This window comes from Agelaius tricolor, unplaced genomic scaffold (assembly GCF_023055355.1).
Source record: "Agelaius tricolor isolate 1412-34295 unplaced genomic scaffold, bAgeTri1.0.p SCAF_4, whole genome shotgun sequence".
Taxonomy (NCBI): domain Eukaryota; kingdom Metazoa; phylum Chordata; class Aves; order Passeriformes; family Icteridae; genus Agelaius; species Agelaius tricolor.
In genome coordinates, this window is record NW_027269264.1 from 37,330,649 (window position 1) to 37,356,664 (window position 26,016).

The 26,016-nt window shown below is 38.9% G+C and overlaps 1 long non-coding RNA gene across 1 annotated transcript; it reads right to left on the bottom strand.

The window, feature by feature from the left end:
- Positions 1 to 648: 648 nt before the first annotated feature.
- LOC139589167 (uncharacterized) lies at positions 649 to 24,204 on the bottom strand. The gene is made up of 3 exons (XR_011678959.1): positions 9,685 to 24,204; positions 8,473 to 8,692; positions 649 to 8,358 (listed from the first exon to the last, which is right to left on the bottom strand). It is a non-coding gene; the product is annotated as an uncharacterized lncRNA (long non-coding RNA).
- Positions 24,205 to 26,016: the final 1,812 nt, after the last annotated feature.

Genomic DNA, 26,016 nt, shown 5'->3' on the forward strand with positions numbered 1-26,016 from the left:
TTGTACTTAATGAGATATACTCAGATATACTATTCACCCAATGCTCAGGTTAAAAAATTAAACTGGGATATATTTTAGTTGTTTTCTAATGCTTGAAATTAATTAGCCAGGTGTTAAATATGTTGAAGCATCCAAATTAATCATATTGCATACAAATTTTTTTCCATGTAACTGGCAGCCTTTTATATAACTGAAGTATTAGACATTTTGTAAGTATATGTATATAATTTTGAATGTTTTGTACACTTCTTTCATTTTCCTTTACTGACTTCTGAATCACAAAAGACTGAGTTTCAGTTCATGTGATCTTTGCTGACTAAATCACATAAATTTTAACAGAGAAATTATTTTATATATAGAGAGAGATCTATTCACTAGATGTTTTAAGAAAAAAATACTGTGCAAATACTGTATTTTTGTTGTTTTTGTTTGTTTGCGGTTTCTTTTGTCTGTTTTGTTTTTAGGAAACATTTTCATATATATTGAAGCTGACAATTTTTAAAGAACAATATCTTTTTGAAGAAGGCTGCTATATAGACAACATCATTGCAAAATCCATCTTTTATGAATTCTCTGCTTTGACATTCACCACTACTTGTTAAACTTTGCTGATAAAAATATTAAAAGAGTGGACAAGTCACACTGCAGTTAAAAATTACATGGAACAGTTTATAGTTGTCTTCTAAGCTTCCCATTTCCATTGATGGCAATTTACATTACAGAAACCTAGGTTAAAATTAATTCCTTATGCTGTTTGGGGAGTAATAACTCACAGAAATTCTTTGCTGTTTCTCTCTTCCACACCCAGATATTTTTGTGTAGATTTCAGATTTCAGTTACAAAACATAACATAACATAACATAACATAACCACAGCGGTGATAAAATGAGCTTGATTTAACCCCACTTAAAAATAACCTGTCCTCATCCTTTTATTTTCTGCAATACATACCATTATTTTCCAGATGGGATATCCCATAGGGAAGAACACAAGACAGACCTTCTATCTAGATACAGAATGAAAACTAGTTTGAGTACAAATACAGCATTTCTAATGACACTGTTGTGTGAGGTCAATGTTCTGTTCATCTACAATACAAGATCTTACTTTACAAAAAGGGAAAGACAGTTTTACACATGTCAAGTGATCATAGAAAATTGTTAGTGCTCTGCAGCAGTTTGACAGCGCAGGGGAAGAGAGGCAAAGGCAGAAGTTTAAAAGCTACCAGCGCAGCAAATACAACAGAACAAAGATTGAAGGCAGACTTTAAATGTAAGTCTAGATTTCTTTCTCTTAAAAATGTTCTTGAAAAAAGTTCTAAAAATAGCAGATTCATTAAGAAATAACTAACTCTCCAATGTAGATAGCTTCAAATGGGAAAAGTGACAGAGTAGCCCATTCTCTGGCCAATGTAAAATCATTAGAAGATGCTCATATTTTCCAAAATCTCAGTCAAAAATGTTTTCAGTTGCAAAATAAAAGCCCTGTTATGAATATCACATTAGTTTTCAACCAGAAAACTCAAAATCAGCATGCCTTAAACTAACATTAACTTAAATTTTATATATGCAGCATGAAATTTAAATTATTTTATCTTGTATTTTCCAGAATTAAGATTTTTTTTTCAGAAAAAGTATGTTGGGTTTTCTCATTTAAACAGTGCTTCTGAGGATCCTGAGACTCTGAGCAGCACTGGTTAATGCTGGGAATTTTCTGCTGACTTACACCTCAAACTAAGTTAAGAATTACTGTAATAGGTGTCCATGCAATAAAGAATCTCTAAATTCTATTACCAGTTGAAAAAAGAGTCTTGCTTAGATCTTTTATTGAAAATTGATCAGATCACAAGGCACTGATTTAGATGACAAGGCACTGATTTTGTTTAGACTGCAAGAGCAAAGGAATGTGCTTTTTCAGCGTATTAAAGCTAAGCACAATATGGTGAAAGTATAATTACATTTGCTAAGAGATCTTCTGTGCCATGCATTTTGACTGTAAAATACAGGTTAATCATTCAGATGTTAGGGCTGCTAATTGATATACAAAAGAAGTAGAGGCAATTAATTAATTGTGTTGATTTGGCATGGCCTCATTTTTTTGGTAGCAGCAAAGTGGGGCTACAGGGGTGGCTTCTATGAGAAGCTGCCAGAAGGTCCCACCATGTCTAGTGGAGCCAGTCTCTGATGGCTCTGAAGATAAATGGATGGATGTGCTGCAGGCCCAATTAGAGAGGTTGGTAACACCTCTATGATGACATTTAAGAAGAAAATCAAAGCAGTGCAGGTGCAGTTTTTGTCCAGGTGTGGCGAGGCACCTCTGCTGGGGACCATCCCCAGTGCAGCATATGGCAATGCACAGCTGCAGCTGCTGCCATCTTGGTGCAGCCCATGGCTTCCCCTTGCCTGGCCCCTGCCCCTGGCCAGCCGTGCTGCGGGCAGGGAGGGCAGGGGCAGCAGCAGCTTCCCCTTCCAGCACCCCGCAGGAGGTGAGGCGTCAAACAGCGCCGGCGCCGCCTGCGGCAGCCACCACTGCTCACGTGGTGCCGGCCCGGCCACGTGGCTGATGGCACAAACATGGTGAACGACTCCCCAGCATGGAACCTAGATGAGATCAACTTCTCAGCACTGTGGGATCCTGCAGGAATCTGAATTTGTGGAACTTGTTGGCAATGGTACCTATGAGCAGCAGTTTTTCTTCTAGATAGAGAAGAGGAGGAGGTGAGAACATGTGAGGGAAAAGAACATGGTGACACCAAGGTCAGTGGAGAAGGAGGGGGTGAAGGTGCTCCAGGCACTGCAGCCAAGATTCCTCTGCAAGCCATGGTGAGGACCATGGTGAAACAGGCTGTCCCTCTGTAATGCATGAAGTGCATGAGGGAAAAATAGGAAGAGTGCTCATGCTGAAGCGGGTGAATGCCGGAGGGGGCTGTGATCCTGTTGGAGACCTGAATGGAGGGAGAGGGCCCCTGCTTCCAGAGACAGAGAGCCCTTGCTTCCAAAGTAGAGCAGCCTATCCTTAGAGGACTGCACCCTGTGGGTGAGTGACCCACACCACACCAGTTTTTGGGAAGACTGTTTGCCCATGGGAGGGATCCCACAGCATGGCAGAGGAAAGCCTCCTCTTCCTGAGTGAACAGAAGGGGACCTCCAGTGATGAACTGACCAAATCCCCATGCCCTGCCTCTCTGCACTGTCGCTGGGAAGGAGGGAGAGGCTGGGGGGAAAAAGGTGTTTTAAAGGCTTGTTTTACTTCTCATTATCCTCCTCTTCCTCTGTTAATAATAAATATACTTTATACCTTTACATTTGAACCTGTTTTGCCCTCAGAGTGTTTTTCTCCCAATCCTAATCTCAACTCATGAGCCCTTTGTTTATATTTTTTTCCCTATCCTCTGCCCAGCTGTAGCCCGAGAAAGTAAACGAATAACTCTCATGGATGCCTGGTGTTTGGCCAGTGTCAAACCATGACATTACTTAATTCCATTCAATTTGTTTTTCATTTTTTTACCCAAGATCCAGTACTATTTTGTCCAGTAAAATATTTTTTCTGAATGCATCTACCATTTAAGCAGTATTTTACTTAAGAAATTCAAAGACAATTCTTTCACATTGACTAAAATACAATTCTACAGCATCTATGCTAATACAACTTAGGTAATATAAGAACAAAAATTCATTTTTTGGTCAGCTGAAGAAAGCAAGCAGAACAAGCAAGGAGTTTTATGTTTAGTTGGGACATAGGGTTTTTTGTTTGGTTGGGGTTTTTTTGTAATTATAAGTAATCGGAAATCTTGGCTGATTTAAAAAAAAAAAAAACAATTTTAGGACACAGGAAAGCAGGTTTTGTGATTACAATAAACAGCCTCAATTCTGTTCCAAATCTGATGCCTGTACAGTATTAATTCATGCATCACTTTTAGAAAATGCCCTAAGAAATAGCACTCTTATGCTGTGGCATTATTGCAGATTTAAAAGAGATACAATAGTGTTTTTATTGGTCCTTCAGCTTCATTAAAAAAGTGAAAACTCATTATTTCATTAAAAATAATTTCTAATATTTATTTGCTGGGAAAATATGTATCAATGGTTTGTTACTTCTAGCTTCAGTTCAAGAAGGACTGCAGCACTAAAGCAGACACCATTACTTTTATTCCTGTCTTTCAACACAGATAATTGTTTTTCTCTCTAAACCATTCTTCTGCTTGATCAACTGCTAAGTGGGATTAAATTGTTTCCACCACTGCCTCCACCAATGATACTACACTGAGCTGTGCAGAAAAAAATTGCAGAGGCCACAGAGATCCAGAAAAGGACAATGATGAACACTCAGGATCACCTATTGTAACCATATTACACATGTCACTAGTGTATTTTGTAACTTTAGAGGAGAAGAAGGCCTTATGGAAGGGGTGCACAAAAAAAGAGCATTCAATAAGCAAACAGCAAATCAAATAAGCAGAGAAATTTAAATATTCAATTAAAATGGTCTGAAGTGGCTGTAAGATTCTTTGTTGAGTTCCTGGAACCCTGAGCTCCACTGAAGTTTTGTTGTTCTAAAATACTCAGAAGGATGCAAGTCTTGCAAAGTTAAGATGGTAAATATATATTTTTAGGATTCTCCTTATTTGTAATTAGCCTACTCTGTTGCTTGTTAACTTCAGTTGCTAAACAATCTTTATTGGAAAAACTGCTGGTATATCCATGTGCTAGTAGTTTCAAAAATGTATATTAACTAATTTCAATTTGATAGTTAAAAATAGTATCTTATTGAATTCTTGATGAAATTTGGTCCTGGCATAAGTGTTCAGCTCTAAAAATCTTCCACTTCAGATTACTTTTATTTTTTAAATAACTGAGGTGTTTCTCCCCAGTGTTCATGTGGCATTTTCCAGGCAAAAGAATTTAACAAGTGAAATGATAGTAAAAGAAGAAAGTGACATTAAGGCATGTTTAGGCCAAAACACAATACAGAATTGTCAGATGTGTATGTAGGGTAATTTAAGATTCAGTGTCAACTCCATATAGAACAGTAGTTTGTTAAAGAAAGAAAGAAATTTCATGACAACAGTTTACCACTCATGCAGAATCAAAGCCTCCCCATGCAAATAATTCTTTAATGAGCAAAATAAGGTGAGATTTTGAAGGTGTATATGCTATATCACAAAATTTGGCATGAAGACTTGGCTCCAGTAGCAGAATCTGCATTCTCTTTTCTCTGCAGATTTAGTTTTCAAAACAAAAACAACCTATAGGGAAAAAAAGAGAAGCTTTTCCAATCCTCAAGCACAGACACACCTCAGACACAGAGCACTGTGATGGCAAGAGGAGCCTCTTGACCCCGGATCTGGAAGAAGACAGCTGTGGGTACCCTGGGCAAACAGGGCTCCTGTGATGCAGTGGGAGCAGGGTCCCAGCAGCGCTGACCCAGTGCCACTGCAGTCAGGCCCCCAGCCTTGCAGGGTAGGGAAAGCAACAGGAATATGCTGCCTGCTCCTGACCCAGGCTGTAAGGCTTGCACTTTGGCCCTGATGAAGGCTGGGCTGCAGCACAGCACACAAGTGACATTTACTCTCCTTGTTGGCCAACAGGCAGTGGCAGTGGCAGCGGTGTGAAACAGCTCGAGGGGAAGGCTGATGTCCTGCACCTGCTCTGCTGGAGCCAGACCATGCAATTTCTAAATTGCTGATTTCTAAATCTATAAAATTCTTTCCTGGAGCATGGATATTCCTAACACAGTCTAGATACTGCATATTTCCGATTTATGGTGGATTTCATACAAATCATAAACCTCAGAAAAAAATAATGGAATAATGCAATAAAAATGTGTATTTAAACAACTAAAAATGGATTTCAGTGGAAAAGTGGACATTCCTTGCTTTGGGAATATGGTAATATGGGAGTTGGCCTTTGGCCATTGGTACAGCTCTGCTTTCCCCCATTATCATGGCCTGCCTTAGTTTTGCTGGAAATGCAGATAATACTAATAAACTAAATGATAAAGCAATAAAGTATCATGGAATTGGGCTAAGATGCATTATTGTTATTTTTGCTGGTTTTGTTATTATTATTATTATTATTATTATTATTATTATTATTATTATTATTATACTGGATAGTACAGATAGTCTTTCTTCTTGTGATAAATACAGATGGGAGAACAGATCCAGTTCTGCAAGCATGTTAATGGTAGTTTCTCCACCGCTCATATTCCTAACACACAAGTTTCAAGCAAACACATCTTTTCTCCTCTCTCTCCCCAAGACCGTGCTAGGCAGTCCCACGAGCACCTGGGCACAGCCCTCATAAATTGTACTCAAAAATTGGTGTTTGGAGTTGAAATAAAGCACTCTGACACCAGCTCAGGACAAGGGAGCCTTTTAAGGGGAACAGTGAAGGGAGACATGGATAAAGCTCCTTCCATGGTATGTACTGAATATAAAGAAGACATGATGAAACTTCACAACTCCCATCAAATGCTGAGTGCACATCCACCCATGTGACAGGGAACATGGCTGGACATAGCTTTTGCCTCCATATAGGGTACATAAGTAGTCTCTTGATGGGTATATGCATCCCCGACATGCACAGCAGGCAACCAGGAGGGCATGATGCTGTGTGATGCTAACAGTGACTATCCACCACATTCTGCCATGAGGAGAGGAGCAGTCTGGATGTCCTGACACCTCTGTCTTTGCACTGAAGTGCTGCCATGGTTTGACCAAAGTGTGTGGGAAGGAGGCCCATGGAGACCAGGCCCTAATATAGTATGATCAATTGGCTTGTGTAGGGAGGGATCTTAAAGATTATCTAGCTCCAACTCCCCTGCTGTGGGTAGAGATGCCACCCACTGGATCAGGTTGCTTAAGGCCCCACTCAGCCTGGCCTGGGGGCATCTTCATACCACTCACAGACATGCACAGGATTTATCTGCTTCAATGTTCTTACACCTGCAAGAAAATGGTCACAGAGGGGCACTCTGTTTCTTCATCCTCAGCAGACCCCAAAAAACAGAAGAGGCTGCAGGTAGCTATATTGTAAAGAAGGGAACTGGTTTATTGGAAAATCTGTGAAGAAAATGGAATAGAAGAGGTCCACCTCTGCTGCAAGAGAAGCTAGGGAAAGTGTGAGAGATTAGCTGAAGGCACCTTTGGATTTAGAGATTTCTGTGTCAAAGATACACTTTAAATTTAAGATTTGTCTGTGGCTTTTTCTTTCCCTTAGACAATTCATTGCTTTGGTCTGGCTACAGCTATATTGCTTGGGTGTAACACAGTTCTTCATATAAACATATCATAAATGTCATAAAAGAATTTGTACTAGGAAGGGGGAGGGAAGCCTAAGTACCCAGTGCTGGAAGTTGCTCTGCGGAACTGTATACACCCAGCACTTTGTACAAAATCTGGCCCATAAAAACTCTTTTTTATGGGAGATCCACCTGTTCTGGCTCTCCGTGGCATCTACAATGTTAGCAGAACTGTTGATCAGGACAAACTGCTGCTTCTAATGCCATTAAGCAAAAGACTTTGGCATGGCAGCAGCATGTATTTAAGTACTAGGACATCTGCTCTTTCATGGAACAAGTTATTTTCATTATGAAGGCATTCATAATGTCACAGGACCTATTAAAAAACCAAAGACATGTCAGTAGTATAACTTTCAAACAGCCTTGTAACTAACATGATCTGTGTGATCAAGGTGGGACTTTTACACTCTACCAACAGAGTTGTGGGTAGGTTGGTTTTTTCCTTAAGCATAAAATCAAAATGTTTTACAGTTCCAGGCAATTTAATGTAAATTGTTTTGGGTGTTACCAAAATCTCTCTCTCAATCTTGTTTTCAGAGTGAAAGGATAATCTTGTTAATTCACTAATCTAGGATTTAGGAGCTCTGCATTTTATCCTGGTCTGCCACGGACCATGGGTAGCAGGAGTGCAGCAATCCTTCCAGCCTTGAATGGTATACAGCCTAGGAGAGGGAACCTCCCTTATTTAGAATTTGCAGCACTTGGTATGCCATTTTAATACAAATCATAGGCGCTGCAGTGTGGGAGGGACCTGTCACGGTCACTGAACTGTTGTTGGTGTGTCAATATCTGCTAAGCTGCCACAGGAAACGTGGCTGACAGATGCAGCTGGGTCACCCAGCACAGGGCTGCAGCGGTGCTCGGCCCGCAGGGCTCTCTGGTGGCAGTGACCAGCAGAGCATGACTGGCAGCACGGGGACCAAAACAGCTGAACCTTCTGCTTCAGACATCTGAGCAGCGAGTCCCCCACACTGCTGGCCAGCAGCAGAGCTGACATGCTGCTCCTCTCCTCTCCTTGCTGCTGAAGGCCCCAGGCAAACCACAAACTGCTTAGACCTGGCAGGGGAACAAGAAGAGATAAATCAATTTAAAAGGTAGTTCAGCTTGATAAACCGGATAAGTTTCTACTCTTGCAACTTGTGACATCTGAGCACTATGGTAATAGCTTACCTGAAGAACAGCATGCGTGTTTTCTTTAGGCATCAAAACGCCCAGGGTCGGCACAGCCGCTGCGTGGACTTTGGCATGCCACCTGCCTCACAAAAGCTTCAAATGCTTTTGCTTCCTTCATTGCTCAGGGGTGGTGAAGGGCACAATATGCTTTGTGTTTGGTTGTTTTCTTCCCTGTAAGTCAGCCTCAGGCCTTTGAGAAACATTTTGCCAATTTAGTCTGCCAATAAGAACAGGTGGTTACACAGCTTCCTCCAAAAAGTGCAAAAAGCCACATAGCCAAGGACAGGTGAAGGGAATAAATAAAAGTATATGGGGACAAACTCAAGGTCAGGAGCAGCCCAGGTGAATGGCTTTGTTGTCAGCACAGCACAGCCCAAGGCCTCATTACTGAAGGTACAAATGAAGACAAATCCAAACATGGAAAGCATGTTTCAATGGGAAACAGCCTGCAGCATGACTGGAGCGTGATTCTCTCTAATAGAGAGAATTTATAATTTTGTTTCTGCAAAGTGGACTTAAACATGAGCGCCAACATATAGAAATGGTTCTCCAAAGCACCAGTCTGAGCCATTTGCAAATGGCACAGGTTTACCTTCTCCCACCCTCTCCAGGTTTTTCTCTCCACTAAAGCACATCCATATTTGCTGTTCACACAATCCTCTCTGTTCTCCCTCCTTTTTCCCTTCTGTCTCTTCTAGTTCTGCTTCATAAGAGTTTTACTGTCAAATACAAATAGCACTTGGAATGAAGTAGTCATTATTAGATATTCTGCATGTAAATTTTAAGTATCCAAAAAACCAGATGAACTGTCCTTTTCTCTGACCCAGCCATCTGCGGACTTGCTGTGTTAGATTCTCCATCCTCTGATGCCAGTTGTTTGCCTGCTCTGCAGAACACAATTGAAAATGAGCAGAGTATGCTATGGGATATTCAGAACAGCTTTTCTTTCAGTTTTGCAGTTTCAGATCATTGTTACTTCTGTGTAAACCGATTAGAGTAAACATCCTTTATTCTGCTATTTCACTTGTACACATTTATGAGTATTCTATCCCCAGTTCACCTACTAAATTTCTCTATAGGAAAATCAGGATGATAGCCATCTCTCTGCCAGGATGCAAAACAACATCATATGCTCTCATTTAGCCTGCTTGTTTTACAACTGCAGAGGACTCTTGAGTTTTTGGGGAGACAGGACATCAGGCTCCATACCTGTCTGTTCAGAGGCAGAGGAGATTATAAAGAATAGGTTTTCCCAGGTTTCTCTTCCTAGAAATTGTCTGTAAAGCATGATGATAGAGAGAAGCAAATGAGATACCTCTTCTGCTTTGTTCCAACTCCTATGGAGCTGGAATATTTGTCAGACAGACACATTGCATATAGCAAGGCAATTTGTAGCTAATGTGCAACCACACAGAAAACACAAGAGAAACTTGATGGGCCTTTAACCCCAGATATGAGGACATCTAAAATAATCATAAGCCAAATGAGGACAAGAGGATGGCACAAGATGTCTCACACTGTTGCCTTTGTGTAAACACTCTATCAGACTCTGATACTCACTAACATGGTTTGTTTGTGTGAGTAGAAGGATTGAAGGAAAACATAGAAACACTAAGGTTTATAGAGTCCAACTGTGAACCCAGCCACACCATGTCTACCACCCCAATACAGGGACTTTTTGTGATTTACTAACCATGTCACTTGTCAGTAAAATAACAGCAGCACTATGAATGTCATTGTCAACAATTCTTTTTCCTCCCCCCACTCTCAAGTTTGCTAGCCATGAAAAACCTTTTTTCAATAAAGCAACTTTTCCTTTCCTTTTCTTTTTCTCTTCCCTTTCCCTTCTTCAGGTAGACCCATTACTTGGAATTTTTTTCTTTTGCTAGCACATTAAGGCCCTTGCCAAGTAGAGAACAGTATAACTTACAAGTATATATGTCTATGAACTTAAATTAGTCTTTCCTTGCTTGAAATCAGGGACGATAAAACATGTCCAAATATTAACTCTCATTTACTTCAGGTATGTAAACTAGAAAACTGATCCTGTGTCATAAAAGCTATGTCAAGAATAAAAGGAAGTAACTAAAACAAATGCAAATATCTAAGGTACTATACTTGGATAAATTAAGTGCCCTGATCTTCAAAATGTATGATCAGCCAGTTCCTCCTTAGATCTTAAGGCACCATATATTAGTATCTCTGATGTCCCTATTGTTCTTATTTAAGTAAACAGAATAGGTATAATCTCACTGTAAACAGCAGATTTGCTCAAAAGTGAAATTTAGTATGAATTGCAGAATTAAATAAACTTTATTTAGCTAAAAAAAAAAGAAATGTATTAGGTGACATTTTCTTTTAAAATTTACCAATACTAATACCAGGAAAAAAATTCTGGCTATTAATACTTCCAGGATCACTGAAAAGGAATTTGTACTTCAGAATCTTTACACTCCTTATTGAATTATGATGTAATTTAAAACACCTTGTGGAGGAACCTGTCTGTAAAACCAAACACTCTCTCTTGAAGTGAGTTGTTAAAGTGCATTGTTGAAGTTCTTTTGTTGGAGCTGATTTTGAGTTCTGAAGCTCACTGAGGCAAAAATTAAGATACTTTATGATTTTCTCTTGCTCACCACTCCACTCAGATCACTTCAGAACTTTCACTCCAGGGCACAGAAATGTCATGCTTGGCTTTGCTGAGCACAGTGAATTGCCAACTACCACAGCCTGGAATCTGTGCTACTTCATAAAGAAAATTTTAATAATTTGCATTTACAACATTCAGAGAAACATCACAATTACACAGTAAAAGCTTAAGTATCTAGGAAGTTCCTGTAGGTCATGGCAGCCTAAGTAAGTTTAATATTGAATGTTAAGTAAGTGATACAAACCATTCTAAATACAGTCCATTTACAACTTCAGACACGCTCAAAACACTGGTGGGAATTTAGTTCTCAAAATTTGCCTAGTAGACAAGACCCGAGAGTCAGGAAGTGGCAAAGCTGTTGTTCTCAGCCCAGGAGGCTGCAGGAAAAAAGACAATTGCTGAGTCAGACAGAATTTCCCCTGAGGACTCTGGCTGCAGACCAGCCTCTGGAAGACCTGCCAGCTCACCTAAGGGTAAAAGCAAAGATTTTAAAAAGCCAATATAGCTCATAAAGAAAAAACTAAATTTTGGCATAGCTTTTTTTGGTATTTTAAGTTAGGTCTATGGCAAAGAAATCTATGGACTCTTAGAACATCTGTATGCACAATTTGTATAGTCTTTCCAACCTCAGCCACTGCTGACATAGCCAAGAGCTCTGAGTGCTGCTCGGCTGAATGCTGCTGTACCTGCTACTGTTACCATGGGAATGGACACTGGCAAAAGTAGGATTAGAGCTTTAAAGTAATTACCAATATAATTAGCACTTTCACCTTTTTGGAGATTGCATCCCCAAAAGCTCCTAAATAGTGAAATCATCCAATTCAGGCTCATCAATATAACAATTAGTGTCTAAAGAGGCATCAGTTAACATGATCAATGTGGGAATGACACACAAAAGGAAGGCATTGTTGGAGCCGGGAAGCAGTGGGTTCCTGTGGCCTTCTTTGCTTATTACTAATAAGGAACTCTGCTTCTTTGCTATGAGTCACTGTTCCAGTTTCATCCTTAATTAATTCAGTGTCAAAAGAAAGGGTACTAAAGTGAAGAGAAGCTCCCAGAGATGGCTCGATGAAATTTGCAGAAGAGGGGGAGGGACAGAAATCATTATAGAAACAAAATTTGAGATCACAGAGAGGAAGAAAACTTGTGGAGAAATTGAAGTACAGTGTTTCTTATTACACTGCAACTGTCCGAATGAAATACCTAGACAAAGAAAAGCTCGTCAGAGCAGTGCTACCCAGTCCCTGTGTATGAATCTTTTACCCAGACAGTGAGAGCATCAGTTAGTACACTGTGTTCTGCAATGATTTCTACAAAATGGCAAAAGCCTTCAAAGGTCTCTCAGTGTTTCCAGCAATGTTTTTAACTATGGAGGGTCAGAAGGGAATTTTGGAATTTGGTACAATTTTAGGCTTCTTCACTTCTTCCACAATAGCCTGCCTGTATTCAGGTTGAATACAGAACTCACCGTCAGTGAGCAGTGAAGTTACTCCTTGCATAATTATTACTACTTCTAAAAACATTAACATTTGGCTGGGTACAGCCTGAAAGTTTTGGCTGCGGTTATTTAGCAGAAAAAGACTTTCAAAAGGAACTGATGAACACCCTGAAGAAAGCAAGGGAAAGATAGTAAGAACAATTTCGTAGATTTACTGGCTTACTAGTGGATATTGAAAATCTCTAAACACATATTTGCTATTTAAAAAAAAAAAATACTAATTACCTCTGTTCATCCCATACTGTTCTTCCAGGCTGCCTTTGGGTAGGGCTGGGCAGCAGAGCCAAGCTCCAGGCAGAACCTGTGAAATGAAGCTGTGTCCCTGGGGATGTCTTTTGTGCAAGTCCTACTTGTTAGTGCGTTCATACCCCCTGGTCTGTTCCCTTTGAGTGTTTTGTTACTCAGGCATTATCACACAGTCCGGTCACTACACAGCAGAGCAAATAAAGTGTCTTTGTCCCTCCTATCCCCATCAATGATGTAAGGTAGCACAGTGAACTTTCACTTTGTTGGCTAAATATAGGGGAGTACAGGGTGGGGGGGAAGTGCGTTGCTTTAAGCTGTGTGTTGTACAGCTGTTTCTCATGCATCTGGATTTTCAGGACCTTTTAAGATGTCAAGTTATTTTCTCCTACTTATTCAGTGCAGGAGTTTTTTGTAAAGACACTGAGATCCAAAGTTGCTGTTATTCTTCAACAAAATACCACTGAGACAAAAGATTCTATCATCCAGATGCATTTGTCATAGTCCATCTCCCTGCCTACTGCTGTTAAATGCTTTCAAATGAGTGTGAAGTTAGGCCAAGTTCTTCCACTAAGGGCAAAACATTGCTGTGGGTGGAACCCTTCTCTGCTTTCCCCATGACTACATAGACCTAACTGGCTGGACAGCTTCCTTACAATAGAGCACCCTTGAGACATTTGTGCATGTGAAAGACACACATTTTATCATGGCTCATTTCAGAGAAGACTAAAGCTTTTTCCCAGAAAGAGATGTAGGTAGAGGCAAGAGTGGTGAAGATCACCTATGTGGAGGGAACTGTCATGCCATGTGATTGTGTGTCAGGAGGTACTGTGGCTTCTATGCACTGTGTTTTGCTCCAACACACAGTTTGGAGATTTTCCAAAATCATGCTGTCTGCTCCAGATACTCCAAGATGCTTCCAAAATTCCTAGGCTCTCCAGCTGCTACCCAGAGCCCTCCCAAATAGTTCTCATTTCCCAGAAAAACAAAGCAGCCAAAGCCCTCAGTAACAGCTTTACTTTCTTCACAGTCTATTGCCAGATTTCTCCACTAACTAGCTTTAAATGTTACATAGATAGAGAAAACCCACTGATGCTTGCATTAGTCAAGTTACTGTCTTTAGCTGTAAGAGGGTCACAGCTGATACAACTATGGTGCGTTCTGCGGGCCAGCACAGTTACACCAGACTGAGTTTTAAGGCAAGTATGCAGAGTTAGGAGGTGCTATAATTAAGGTACATAAGGTTAGGAGGTGCATAATTATGTTCAACCATAATTACACCCATTGGTGACTGTGCTTTATGATATAGTCTTCAATTACATGACCACCTTCTTTCTTTTCCCTATTGGATCTGCGCCTGTTAGGACTGTCAACATGGCACAGTGCTGCAGGACTGCCCAAACTGCCATTAAACATTCCATTTAACACACTGGGAAGTGCACTAGCATTTGCATTGCATTCTGTTCAGGACACACTACCTTCTTTTGTGACAGAGATGTTGGAGGCATAGCAAATCTGAGCTCACAGATTAAAATGTTCTCATGCAGATTTGAAAAAAATTTAGATTTGCATGTCTGGCTTGCATATTATTAAAGTCTGTATTTATACATAACTTCTGATATGCAGCATCTTTATGAGCTGTTTTCTTAACTATAGGATAAGAAGCTACTTAACAGGACTGAATTTTTTCACACAAAAGGCCTTATCCAGCCTCAGTTTCTGTAGTAAAATTATTACTGACTAAAATGGGAGTGGGATCATGCCTCTGGCACCTGCCTCACTCCAAACAAAGCATTCAGCCAAACCAACAGGAAAAACTGCAAGGGTAATTTCTCAAATCACAGGACCAATACACGCACATAGTGTGACAGACTGGAAGGCTATTACTATTGCTTACACTGAAAAAGTGAGCTGGCTCTTCAGATATATCTGGGACATCTTTGTGCGTTCACTCTGAAAAGCAGAGCACAGCACTCATCTTTTACAGGCACTCACATGTCAGTATCATGAAGAAATATTTATACTGTGAGCAGCTAACAACAATCTTTCATAATTGCTTATTAGCATTTCCATATTCCTGAAGCAAGGTAGTATCACAGTTTTAGTGATACTTTGTAATGCAATGGCAAAACAGAAGTATAACTATTCATAATTTTAGCATCTCTTTCTGAAATAAATTATCTATATAGTATAGGTGGTACTAAAACACAGTCCCAAGTGACAGGCTAAGCAAAATCTGATTTTTGAAAAGACACTACTAAACTATAGGTCTCCTTATAACATAAAACTAGACAACTAAGTCATGGAGCTTGTTCTAGAATAAAAGTGTGCTTGAAAATTCATGATTACATGCATCAAGTAAAGCATACAAAGACCTTACTTTGCTTTAACTAACAGTGTAACTATCTATCCTATGAAATAGGAAGAACCGCAGAAGAAATTAAAAATATGCATCTATTAAATAAATATGTAAAAGAGGAACAAACTTACTAAGGAACTCCAAAAAAAAAAAAACAACCAACCCCATATTTCAGAATTAATTTATTTCTATTTGCTGTGATCAACCTGGAAAACCATTCTACAGAAAAACTCAAGTGAGGCTACTTGCTTTCCTCCAGCTGAGCACTTGGCATGGCATTCTTGGCACCACAAATTCCATCAATAAATCTCAGTAAGATTTTTGGCAGCAGGAACAGAACTATTTCTACCTTTCTTTTATCACACTGGACAACCCACAGCTGCTATGGCTCAGTGTCCCTGGAAAAACTGGAGAAGGTTTTTTGATGTATTACATTACACTAGCATAAATAAGATTAAAGGTCTTATTATATATCTGGAAACAAAACAAGTGTTTCAATCAAGTTGTATTCCCTTCCCCCATCATCCCACAGCAATAAATATTTTCAATTTCAATCTGTTCGTTACATCCTGTTTATAAACACACAGTTCTCTTACCAATATCTCATTTACTCTAGTTCATTCTCTTGGTGATATTTTTTCATGTTTCCCCTTTCAAAAGTTAAAATATCATGATGCCAGATTTCATTATCAAGGAAGAATTAATGCTGAAGTTGAAGATTACAGTCACCTTATTTACACCTACAATTACTACCCACACAAGTGTCATCTTGCTTTTAGTTTCAACACATCTTCCAATGAAGCATATACATGCTGTCATTTGGCAAGTTACTCTCCTGCCCTTTGCTCCTTTCTTAGTCTGTGACATCTACATTTGCATGTCAGCCTGACATCCTTTTATCCACATCTCCAAGTGTTAGGCACAGAGAAGCAGCCACATGGATATCTAGCCCATTCCACTTGCATCAGCAGCCTTGTCAGTAGTTCTCACCAGTAACTGACAATTCTGGCTTTGATGCCAATCTTTGAATACACCATTGTTTGAAATAACCACCTTGCTTTTCTCTTACAACTCTTCCCACAGTATGAGATTTCAGGTCTAAATGAGAACACAGAGTGGGTACAACACATATTGATTAAATAATAGGATGGCTGAAATAAATCTATCCCTTACATGTGGATATTTTCTCTTTTTAAAGTTTTACAAGAAGTTACTGTAGGAGACATTTAAATATTTGGTGAATGTCAGAGTTCACTTATTCTGTTAATGCAAGCTGACCAGACAGCTCACTTAACAAAGCTCCACTGGCTTTTAATAGACCTGTATCGGTGAATCCCTGCTAAAAATTAATTTCCATCTAAAAGCCATCTGAAAACACATCTTATGCATGATAGAGTAAAACTGAAGTCTAAATCTGACAATTCTGTAAGAAAATATGTTACTTTTATGTAAAGGAATATGTTTGTAAGAATCTCAAATTAAAAAAAAAAAAAAATCTACATTAATATTTCAGTCAAGTCTTAAGGAGATACCACAATCTAAATTACACAGACATCTGATGAAATAAATGTTAAAGAAAAAAAAAATCATGCTATTGAAATCCAAAGCTCTAATTAAAAATATTAAAACATTTTAACCCACATCAAGTTTGATAAATGATTCCAAGAAATTCTTACCTACTTTTATGAACTCTCACCTTATACTTAGAAGTTACTTTCTATATACAAGCTATAGTTTGGGCTTGTAGACCTGTCTGCAATTTTAGGTTGTCCAAAACCTCCTATTATAATAACCTGCTGCAATTTCTTTTAAATTTGCCAAACTGTAACAGTTTAAGCTGAAGCTCTCCATGCTGTATATATTCCCCAAGCTGATTTTGGTGTGGAGAATTTTAGCTGAATTATTTTGGTTGGCTCTGAAAACAAAGCAAAGTATTATACATATTATTTAAATTAATAAAGAATTCTGATAAGCATGCATTAGAGTAAGACTGAAACATAGAAGAGAAAAATTTTGTTTTGAAATGTCCTTTCAGCTGTTCTCATGAAGATTCATTTACCGTGATCATAGAGCTCTAATAACATGCAGTTTGATCAAAAACTTGCTGCAGCTATATAGCTGAAAATCTCTGAAATCCCCCTGAAATGCTTGCACCTCCCACAGCTTAGGGTAGGCTCAATTGCAAACATGCATTTTATCCTAAGCAAGAGTTCCCTTCAGGCCACAACCACAGAGCTGAAGTTGGGCAGCCTATAATAACAGTGGCTAACCTGCTCAGGCTACAGTAAAATAAACCAGAACTGTGGAAGTGCAGCTTGTCCCTCTTGTGCCTTCACAAGTATGTGAAAGAAAATTAAGTATCTTATTTTCTAAGATAACGTGTTGTTTTTTTAATTTTATGACATACAGCAGTATTTCATAAATAATTTTTTGTTTTATAAAACAAATGAAATTACTTCCTTAGCCAAAATCTCTCTTCTGAGGATAGCTAGCACATATCAGAAGACAAAAAGCCAATATAAAATACCACAAAATTAGGTAACATCATACAAGTTAGCTGCTAAGCTATGGGATAAAATTCTTAGTGAGATTCAGCAGTGGGAATGATTGAGAGATTTATTCTCTTGCATCTGAAGTTTTGCTTCTGCAATTTCCAATTCTGCTGATGTCTGAATTAATATTTTATGTTGAATTCTATGTTCCTAATACAGCGCTTCTGCACAAACTGAAAGTTCTTTTTAATGAAGTCAGCAGTATTTTTATACTTCCGATGCCACTTTCTATTTTAATTAAAGTTGCACAGGGAAATTATATCAGCAACTGAAACAACTTTCTTATCCTGAGTAAGTAATCTAGAGAAGCATCATTTTTGTTGCAGTTGTAACAACTATACTAGCAACACTAGTATAGCAACAGTAATATAAATTTTTCAATAATAATTTTATTATTGTAGGAATTTTGTTGATAACTAAACACATGCTACTCTAACATACATATCGGGGATTTATTTGGAAAAGCATTCTACACTGGTCTAAGGAATCACACCCGTGCAACTTCCTAAGCAATGTGCTGAGTTTGAGAACTGAGCTCAAATTAATGAAATACATGTATCAGGCAAGCAGAATTTCTACTCTCTGAGGTTTCTCCAGCCCAGAAAGCAGTCAAAGCAGCTTGATTTGTCTCTTTTCTTCCTTTTGTTTTGAGACAGTTACAGTCTCTGCTTCAGGTTTGGAATGTCAAAAGCAAAAAATCCTGAAAACACAAATCTACCCTGTCGCCTATTCCAAATCAAGAAGAAATGGCATCCCTTCTGCTACAGAAACAATCTGTGTCTCGGATCCTTGTCAGTTATTTCAAGATATTTAAGAATCATAGAATACCAGACTGGAAGGGGGACACCAAGGATCACCTGGTCCAACATTTTTTTGCAAAAACGTGATCTGGACAAGATGACTCAGCACTGTGTCCAGGTGGATCTTAAAAGCGTCCAAAGTTGCAGAATCCACACTTCCCTGAGGAGATATTCCAACTGCCAATTGTTATAATTTACAAAAATTTTCCTGTTTTGTCCAATTGGAATGTCTCCACATTCTAGTAACTTCTACCCATACCCCCTCCTCCTTCCCATGTGATTCCTTGTAAACTTCCATCTTCTCTGTAGCCACCCCTTAAACACTGGAACATAGGATCTTTCAAGGCCCTCAAGGCTGAACAAACCCAGTCCCCTCAGCCATTCCTCACATGCCAGGCTTCCCAGCCCTGTGATTGCCTTCGTGGGGCCTCTCCAGCCTATCCACATCCATGTTGTGCACCAGGAGCCAAAACTGGACACAGAATTGCAGGTGTGGCCTGACAAGCACTGTGTGGGGTGGGATAAGGACTTCATCTCTGCTGGTGAGGCCCTTGTTGGAGCCACCCAGGATCTGCTCCCTTTCTGTGCTGCAGGAACACACTGGGCACTCAGATGGAGCTGAGCCCACCAGGAGCACCAGGCTCCTTCCCACAGAGCTGCTCCCAAGCTGGGTGGATCCCTGGCTGTGCTGCACTCCTGGACTAAGGTTTCGCTTTTCCAGGTGCAAAACTTGTCCTCATTGAACTTCACAATGTTTTCATCAGCCCACTGTTCCAGCTTATCCAGGTCTTTCTGCAGGTGGCTCTCCTTTCACAAGCATCTGCTTCCTCGACCAGTATATTAGTATTGGAAAACTGCACCAGGATACACTTGATCCCATCTTCTAGATCACTCTGAAAAATAAATAGTGCTGGGCCCAGAATCAATCCCTAGGAACACCCCTTGTGCCAGGCTCTCAGTTTGGAGAGAAGTGATTGACCACTGCCCTGGGTCAGCCAGGTCCCCACCCACCCTAGGGACCCCTTGTGTAGGACATAACACAACAGCTGCAGAAGGAGGCTGTGGGAAGCACTACTGAGAGCCTTGGAGAAATCCAAGCAAACAGTGCCCAACACTCCCCCAACAGCAATTAAAGTTACTGTGTCATAGAAGGCAACCAGGTTTTTTAAGCACAATTTGCCTTTGTGGAATCCATGCTGGCTTCCCCCAGTCATGTGCTTCACCTGACATGTGATAGGCCCCAGAAGGATTCATTCCTTAACCTTCCCAGGGGCTGAAGTAAAATGGATGTCTCCATAGTTTCCTGGGTCCTTCTTTAAGCTCTTCTTGTAGGTGGGGATGACATGAGCCTTCTTCCAGTCTCCTGCAACATTCCTTGATCTACATGACTTCCCAAAGATTATGGAGATGACATGATCCTCACAATGACCTGATCCAGTCTTGACCCCTTGGGGGGATATCATCAAAGCCCCTCGAGTCATATGGGTCAAGCTCCAGCAACAGCTCACACAGCAACTCTGCCTTCACTGACAGCAGATCTATGTTGGCATCAGCCTGGATTTGTGTTCCCAACACCTGGCGCCCAGCCGTGCTGGTAAGCACAGAGGTGAAGAAACTGTTGAGAACCTCTGCCTTTTCTGAGCTGTTAGCGACTGATTCACCTTTTCTGTTTAATAGCAGACCACTATTTTTTTCTGTTTCTGCTGGCTGTTTATGTACCTGAGGAAGGCTTGCTTCTGCCATTTAAACCAAACCACTGCACACCCTGACAATACCCTTGTACTTCTCAGTGGGTATTTACCCATTAAGAAGATAATATATGATTAGCAAATATAACGTCTGCCATTCCAGCCAGGGCACTTGTTACAATTTGAAAATTTACAATGCTCAGGCTTTAGACATGCTTTTAAAAGAACTCAGGTAGGATCTTCCACTTGAAACTGACTTTTCTGCCTTGAAATCTATGAATGGTTTCATAGTATATCTCCTTCTGTCCAGGAGAAAGTCCTTGAGAGACGGTTATGTGATTAAACTAACTGGGTTTTTCCCTGTAATGAAAACCCCTTTTCCTGTGAACCTAGATAAGCCTTGAAATGCATTAGCCAATTCTCTGTTTTCTCAGTGATCACCATTAGTTTTCTGTAAAACTTAAGGTGGGGTTTGGCTGTTTGTTTCTTTTTTTCTTTACACATCATACCTCTCATAAGGGGTCCTGAATTTCCTTTTCACACATCTTTGAGGGAACAACCACTTTTCTCACATATAATTTTTTTACCACATCAAGCTTACCCTTGTACACTAAATTTATGTTACCTAAGTATCACACCCCCCACCTTAAGTTTTCTCCGAAAAGACCTATTAACTGCATTCCAACCCAGATATCATGTTATCTTTCTATTCAGACTAAACTGAATCCATCTATTTCTATCTAACTTCTCTTGTCTTCAAGGCATACAGGTTTCTGGGTACAGCTCTACAGAGAACTGATCACACTGGATTCCTGATGGCATGAGAGAAGGGCTAACTTGTGATTTAAGCAATTTGTAGAAGAAGTCAAGCAAACCCAATGTAATTCCTAAGGAATAAGAGTGAAAGGAAAGCCAGCCATGTCAAACTTAATCCACACTTTTACCAAGGACTAAAGTGGTTAAGTTCTAAAAAGCCATCCTGGGCCAAAAGGTCCTTCTTCAGGTTAAAGGGTACTCCTGCATGCCTCCAGCAGAGCAAGGTGCATAGAGAAAACAAAAGGAAGGAAAAAAGAAGCTGATTTGCCAGGAAGTGTGATTATCTTCAGAGGTGGTTTTTTTCTGTGCAGATTCACACCTCTTGAATCTTTCCCTTGTGCATTAAGTTCCATTAGAAATGGTGAAAAGGCCTATGGTTGGGCTTATCCAGGGTTTATCATGCTTGCTGTAGAAATAGATAAGACATAAACATACTTTGGCAAAAACACATTCATAATGTGAGCATGTATACAGATAGCTTATTATAACACCTCTCAACTTCTGATGATTTTTCTTATCTGTAGAGAATGTGAACATTTTTGTATAAAAATAAAATTTAAATGTAAGAGAAAAATGCTATTAAGTTTAATTGCACTATATTAATTAATATTTTACAAATAGCTGATTTAAGCCCTGTTATCTCTATTGGTCTTAATACTGAATTTTCAATAGGATGAGTCTTACTTCTTGACTAAGCTTAAAATACAAACCCACACTTTAAAAAATTTACCAAGGAATACAAATGTATTCTTCTCAGTGCATGCTCTTAAAACACAATATGTGCTTTGAGACATTTTCTCATTAATGCTTTGGGCCAAATCTCTTTCATGTTTATATAATAAAGTAGTTGCAAAACCTTTTGTGACTAACAATACTTGTAACATGTTATACATTATGTGGCTGTAAAATCTGACTAAATTTCTGATCTTTTGTCAGATTTTGGTAGTAATTTATCTTGAATATTGGACCATGAGCGGTTCTTAACAAATAAAGAATTTAATAAAGGGAGAAACAGAAATTGCTCCGTTCTCTGTATTTCTTTGTATTTGTAAGTGCTTCTCCCAAGCTTAAAGTATACATCTCAGATAATGTGTTGACTAAATTCCCAAGGACAGCAACACTTCAGTGGAGAGGTAAGAGAGAGAATATATTTTGGGCCTGACAGTGAGAGCAATCAGAAGATATCAGCTCTGCAAAAAAGAAGTCAACCTAACTAGAATCTGGAAGTTCAAGGGGGACAACACAATGAAGAAAAGCTAACTTTGGCTACTCAAAAACCCTATTTGTAACAACAACTTTGGAGTACTACTCAGTTTCTGCCTTATACCGAGAAAAATATGGCCTTCTTCAACATGAAATCAAAGGATGAGTTTATCTTCTGTCATGTAGAAAAGCATCTGTCTGCTAATTTTTCTTGTAAAAGTCTGGATACCCCACAATCATGCAGCTAAGGAAAGCTATTTCAAGTTAAAATGTTTGCTTAATTTAGAAGTACTTTTTCCACTTGCTTTTACTTTCCATTAGTGGTTTAGAAGGCAGTAAATCTTTGACATTGAATTACCTTGGGTAGTTTTACACTTCTTCCCTGCAAAAACATGCAACAATTGTTTTTGCTAAGATATGGTTTATGGAATTGTAACATTTTAAAAGGAAAAATGAAATCAATCTGATTTGTATATTACAAGCCATTCTGCTTCACCCAGTTATAGTGAATCTAAATCATTGTGTTTGGTGAACATGTACCTCCTAGAAGAGGTTTCACTTGTCTTGATTTGATGACATTAAGAATGGACTAACTATTGGGACAAACTACTCACAAAGTTGGGACTTGTCTTCACTGTTTAAAATGCAATTGTTTTCTCTTTGAAATGACTGGCCTCAGCTTCTGGCTGACATTCTCCAACTAAAGAGTCTTTAGGATGTTATGATGATACCTAGATACTAAAAGTCACCTTTTGCTCCTTCTCCAGCCTTCATACTAGATCAAGCAGCAGGTTGCTTTGAAACAGTATCCTATCTCCAGCAGCAGCTAAAAGCAGATGCCTAAAAGAAATGTGAATAGGGCTGCAATACATGTAAAATCTTGGATATTCTTATTTCCACCCCCTACTTTGCAAGGTCTTTCCTAAGATGAAAAAGGTTTTATTTTTTTAAACACCCTCCACTGGGTTTCTCTTCTAAGACTGGATTGTGTTGACTTTTATTTTGAACTCATTTTGAACCTCTACAATATCCTTGGCAAGGAGTTCCATAGCTTAACTTTATTCTACATCTAGAACCATCTGTGTTTATTTGGAATAACAAGGCTTACTAGCCCCAGTTAAAAATCAGGCCACCAGAATTTTGTGCAATCGCTGTGTCCATTTTACTGCTATGGTATACAGACGTAACTTGCTTCTACACAATATTTTCACGCTCATCCATCATGAGGTTGCCTAATCATTTATTGCTAAAGTCTCCTAACAATTCTGATTGAAGTGGCTACTGTAATTAGCCTCTAGATACTTTCAGAAGTAAAGAATTTACAGAATACAGTCCTCCAAGCTTTAGTTTTAACCTACATTTTAGTTGCTACAGGCATGCTACACCTTCCTTTACCCATGGTATATCAGAATGCCAGAAGTTTTCAAATAATCTAAACAATTCATCGTGACTGCTTTTTTTGGTCAATTCCTTACAAATTCTATCACCAGTGATTTTATATTATTGTTTTATATTTTTATATTCCTGTGTGATGCCTGAAGCACTTAGACCACTGTACTCTGTTCAGTGGTAATTCTATACCATCAAGTACTCCCAACAGTTAGCTGTTCCTAATCCATTTTATAAATCCTCTATTCATATCATATAGTGGTATTTTAAATGAAAATATGAAGAGCTAAATCAAATACATAAATCTCTACAATCACCCTTAACAGGCTTGTAATGGTCATGAATGATTACATCAGGCTTGTCTGAAAAATCTTGTTTTCCATAAAATCATTTGCACTCTATAAGTTATATTCACTGTTAGCTCTTCAATGACAGAAAAATATTTATGCTTCCTGCTGTTTCACTGAAGTTGGATTTCAAGCTATGTGACCAATAGTCACCTATTTGGTTTTTAAGACTAGAACTCATTAGCAGTGTTTTAGGACAATGACATATGCCTAATTATCCCAAAATTCACAGCACTGGGAAAAATGTCCTCACCATTAATTCTTATTTGTTTGGTAGGGGACAAATTATACAACTCTACTCATGCCACAATGATTATTCTTCATAGGTATTGCTTAATATGCTCCTCATTTAAGAGACAGGAAAGTACCCCATTGTTCTCACATGACATGATTACATCACTCACTTCTTTGTTAATGCAGAAGAGGAACTGAATTTAAAACTGTCTTGGTTATCATCTGCCATATTAGCATTTCCATCCACTGAAGGGTCTGTAACTCAACTGGTATTTATTTGTTCTTAACACAGTAAGTTATACATATTATTTGCTATAATGCTTTCATCCATTTTTCTTTGCCTTGACAGTCTTGGCTTTCTTTATAATTTTTAACACTTGACAATTCCTCATTTTATAACTATTTCCTACTTCTGACCACACACTTCTGTTTTGTTTATTTTTAAATGCTGTTTTTACTGGTGAGCAGATTGGTTCTTAGAATTTTTCACAAAGATTTTTAAGTTGTGAAACTGTGGGATTTTGGCCAATTGAATCTCAAAGACATACAACTTTTCATTCACTTTTTTTTTCCTGATAGTTTGACTCCTTGGTTCTCTTAACTCAGAGATTTTTAACCTTTTCAATTTATCAGTAGTATAAAGCAAGCAAGTATTGGTTGAGTCCATTCTCTGTTAATCAATATTGAACAAAATTAGGTCATGATTCTTGGTTTCTAGGCAACCACTTACTTCCAATTCATTTACTTAATTTGTCTCTATCTATTCTAATGAGGTCTAAAATAGATTGACTGCTGTTTGGGACTGCATGTTCAGTATCATATACACTTTTTACACAGGCCAGTGATGATTAACCATACAGGATTTCTGGCACATGCCCCACAAACTGAACTTCCCCAAAAACTTCTTTCCTTCCACCACGAGAATCTATTATTTAAAATATATTAATGAAGAAAATAGTGGTGAAAAAAAAATTAATCTCCAGATGTCAGGAAGAAGTCAAGTTCTCAAGTAACAAGCCAGTGCATAGTCTCATGTTCTTTGGCTTGCAAGTAAGAACAGAAATTTATTCCTAGAAAAGCATGTCTTGTTTCTAATTCATAAAACAGTGAAAAACATTTAAACAGCCTTTTACAAATCACTATACATCAAGTTAGTCTTCTTCCTGTTATCTGCCTCTTACATCCACTTCAACCCTTCTACAACTATTGTCAAAACATCATTCTCCAATCTCATCCTTCCACCTAACTGCTTTCCTTCCTTTTTCACTGACTTGGGTACCACATAACCAGCTGATATTTAGCCTCTCTAACCCCTATCAGTAGATCACTTATCATGCAAACAGCTCTTATGCTTCCAGAAAATCCCTTCAGGAATCTCCATTTAACTCAACTACCCTGCACTACCTCCAAAGGTATTTGGATATAATTTCATTTTTTCAGAGAGAAGCATAATAACTAATAGCCACCACATCTCACAGAGCAAAGTTTAAACCTCTTACTCAGACTGTTTTTACCATTTATGTAAAAATTACCATGTGACTTACAGGCAATCCAGAAAGTTGGACCACTGTCAGACAAGTAGGCAATAGCAGCTGCTGAGGCCATCACTTAGCCATCTTGCAACCCAGCCACATGCTCAAGCCATTCTTTTACAATGAAGCAACAGAAACTGAAAGCCTTTGCCTGTTATCCACTTGCTCAGTGGATAATAGGCACTCTCTCCTGAGTCTCTGATATTACCCTTTCCTGAGAAGCCTTTGTT